Source organism: Nicotiana sylvestris, chromosome 5, assembly GCF_000393655.2.
Source record: "Nicotiana sylvestris chromosome 5, ASM39365v2, whole genome shotgun sequence".
In the NCBI taxonomy this organism is placed as follows: Eukaryota; Viridiplantae; Streptophyta; class Magnoliopsida; order Solanales; family Solanaceae; genus Nicotiana; species Nicotiana sylvestris.
This window is the reverse complement of record NC_091061.1, coordinates 11,395,183-11,399,412: the sequence shown is the minus strand read 5'-3', so window position 1 is coordinate 11,399,412 and position 4,230 is coordinate 11,395,183.

Genomic DNA, 4,230 nt, shown 5'->3' with positions numbered 1-4,230 from the left:
AGTTCAGTTTCAATTTTTCTTTGCTTGTAATAAGGCGGTCAGTAAAGCAGGTGACAACAGCAACAGCAGTAACAGCAAGCATTGCAATCCCATGGTAGTCCCAGCTACCGAAGCTTCCCGAACTACATTGACCTGATTCATGTTTAGCCCAGGATATGTAGGAAATCTTTGAAGCGAAGATTCGGTCAAATCTTTCAAAAGCATGCTTCACACGGAGTAGTCCATAGGCAAAAATCGCTCATATCTGCTCACTTTATCTTTGCACGAAAACTCTTCGTGTTTCCGAACAAAGAGGGGCAGCTGTGAGCACGTGATTTTTGTCTTACGCGACAGTCGCTCCAAAAAAGAAATGAAAAATAATAACAAATGGTCATGCTGTACAATTTTCGGATTTTACGTGGCATTTTGTTAATTATTTATGATTTTTGCCCATTTTATTAAAATAAAATACAAAATGTACGTGTCATGCGTAATTTGAACCGCAATCCGGTTGTTAAATAGAAAATCATAAATATGCGTCTTCGTCCGTGATTTTTGTTTTGTTTGATTTTACCTGTTTTAAATATTTTAATATGTGTGTGCAAATAATTGTATTAAGTGTTTATTTAATTTTAATTTGATTTACTTAGGTTTTGTTTTAAAATAAAAAAATAAAATAAAATAATAATAAAAGAGAGTGCAAAATTGGGTTGAAAATCAGTTGGGCTTATTTTTCATTTTTAATTCGAGACCCAAAACTCAAACCCAAAACCCCTGTGTAACCCGGTCCAGACCAGCTGATACCCAGAGCGTCCAAACGACGTCGTTTTAATCTAGTCTGATCTGGGCCGTTGATCTCAGATTGATCAACGGCCAAGATCACTTCCCCATAACCCACTGATGAACCCGACCCATTCCACCCGGACCGACCCAACCCCTCTAGTTTTGAAACGACACCGTTTCCTATTAGTTGAAGGATCCTGGCCCTTCATCGTGTCTCATCCGACGGCCAGGATCCGTTCATCCACTCCATATATAAGCTCCCACTCGTACCCTGCCCCCTATCCAATACCCTAGCTTTCATCATCTTCACAAGAACCCCAAACCCTAGAGCCGCCCCCATCTCCCTTTCACCAGAAACCCGGCGGCATGAATGCCGGTGACCTCCGCCTGAACACCATAGAACCCCCTCACAACCCTGAACATGGATCTGTTAACCACTTAGCTCGAATCCCTTCCCACCTTCTCGAATCTTCATTTGAAGATTCGAGTCGGAACCTGACTTACACCGTTTGACCCCAGTTTCACACCAGACACTCCCCAGACCCCCCTCGTGACCAAACCATGCTTGGTTTGGTCCGAATCTGACCAGGGAAGCATGAATCCCAGATCTGATTTTTAGAACCTTAGGGTTCCTCGTCACTGGTCCGTATCCGTTTAAGCCAAAGAGATTAAGGTCTAATGGACCTTAATCGAAGTGTTTCTCATCTGAGAAACACTTCGATTAAAGTCCGTTCAGCCTTAAGAAAGGCCTGTTCGAATCCAACCTAAGGCTCTTTGATTTTTTCGGGATTTAAGGTGAGTTTTGTTTTGTTTTCTTTTCTTTATTCCATGTGCTGATTAAATGTCTGTTCATGTTTTGTTTTAATTTGTGTCTTTGAATTTTTATCAACTGTTGTTTGTCCACCTTACCTGAACCTCTGTGTTTGATTGAATCCCTCTTCTATTTTTACTGATAATGTGTATATGTGTGTGCTGTGCAATTAATCGAACCTCAAATTTGACTGATCAACTGATTCCCCAGTACAATTCTGCTTGGTCAGTATGATTCGAGTCATGTGTTCGATACTGTTAAATGCCTGATTTTTTACTACGATTTTACATGTTATGATTAGCATAGTCGAGTCGACATATGTCGTCAATTAGTTTCGATTGTCCAAACAATAACAAATTGACCTGCTTCTGTCAAGCATTGCTTGAATCTAATTAGGAACTGAGTCTAGTTACTTATAGTTATTAATTGGATTTCAGAAATCTAAGGTGTGGTCTGTAATTGCAAATTGAATTGATAGCACTTGCACTTGTGCACAACATGTGCATAAAGGCCCCCTTTCTGAATTAAAACAGTTTGACAGCATATGCTGTCAGACTACATTCTGCTGCCCATACTCTACTTTAGTTTCAGAAATAATAAACATTACTCAAAAGTAAGACTGCCAGGGAATATGATGGGGGAGGTTTATACTTAATTAGCTAAGTGAAAACTGAAAAGGGGCAGCACATGGGAAGGTGTTCTGATGATCTAAACAGGCTGTTAAAGGGATGGTTTGAGGCTTATAAAAGGAGGACTTCCATCAGTTTAAAAGGAGAAAAAAAGAGGAGAAGGAGATCCGGGAAGAGAGAGCAAAAAATACATACACATACACACATAGACACACACACAAATAGACATTGATAATAAAGGAAGGGGAATACACTGATATAAGGGGGATTGATAAGAAAACAGGGAAAGAGAGTTGTTAGAAAACACACACACGGACAGAAATAGATAGAGAGAGGCATAACACAGAAAAGAGGAACTGTATTTTTCATCTTTGTCTTGATTCTCACTAGTCTGGATTTGCCTGTTCCATATTGATTTCTTCTGAGTCCTGTTTGAGATTACTAGTTGTGTGTAGCATCAGTTCAGTTCTGGATCCATTCTGGTTAAATTCTGATCCCATATTGCTGGAATTTGCTACATTCTGCCATCTTTCATTGGCTCTAAACTGCATCTTGCACTGGGAATTTGTCCTGTTGTTGTTCATCTGTTACTGCTGTTTCGCTTGCACTGTTGCTCAATTGACTCTTTTGCTTTCTCCATTGTAAGCATCTCCTCAGGTACACACTTCGAATCTGTCTGATGTAACTAATGTCGCAATGAAAGTTGAATCGAAAGATCTGAAGAATTTTAATAATTTGTGGCTTTACTTACAGTTTTTTGTGAATATTGTTAAAGTTGTATAAGTCTTTTAATTTGTAGCCTAATAGAGAATACATTAGTAAGTTTGTACTTAATTATTGTTCACGTTGATTTGAAACTGTGGTATTCGATTCGTTTAGTAGCATACAAGATGTAAATATAATTCATGGAATGTGAACTATTTAGTACAATTGTTAAAATTAAACTCACTCTTTCAGCATGCTTTCAATAAGTAGGGGCGAACGACTTTTAAATTTGACCAAATATGATATAATTTTGAATCACCCAGTTAGATTTCCTTTAGGCAGTGTATGGGATTAGTTTAGAACATCATCAGTAACATCCTTTAATAAGGAATTCTATTAATCCTGTTTAAGCAAGCTAATTTGAATCCGCTGTTAGGATGTTGTTCGGATTAGGTTTGGTATTTCGTCGATCTCGCATGTGACTTCTTTGTCCAATTAAAAGCATGTTGCATAAGGTATGACGTCTCTCCGTGTTAATAAATAATTAATCAGAAATTGATAAGGATCCAGGTTAGGCCAAAGCATATACTTGAGTTAACGTGTGTCTTTCTTCTTCTATTTTTAGACAAACGCATTTAGAAATGTAGCTGCTTTAGGATATCCTCTCTAAAATAGAGACGAGCCTCGCCAAATAAAAATGCAAAATTGTGGGGCTCTCAATAACTATATATTAAAATACTTAGAATTCGGGACAGGCCGTTTAGCGAATTTTACGGCCTTCCCAAAATAACAATACGCTAGTTGCTTTAGGCGCACCTTTAATAATTTAACCTTCTTAAACACGGGTGCACATTGATGTGACCCAAATCCGAATCTCAACGGAGTCAAAATGTGTCGACGACCACGGGTGCATTGATTGTGACGTGGTTCGAGATGCATTTTCACGACGTTGCAATTCTATAAAAATAAATGATAATAATAAAAGCGGTTTAAACTTAATAAAAGCACATAAGTCACAACATGTATTTAAATCAGATATTTAGCCATTATAACAATTTAAGCGACCGTGCTAGAACCACGGGATTCGAGGGTGCCTAACACCTTCCCTCGGGTCAACAAAATTCCTTACTTAGAATTTCTGGTTCGCAGACTTCATTTGGAAAAGTCGAAAATTTCCTCGATTTGGGATTCAAGATAAACCGGTGACTTGGGACACCAAAAGCCAAACCTTTCCCAAGTGGCGACTCTGAATTAAATAAATAATCCCATTTCGAATATTGTCACTTAAATTGGAAAAACTCCACCCGCGCATCTTACCCCTCG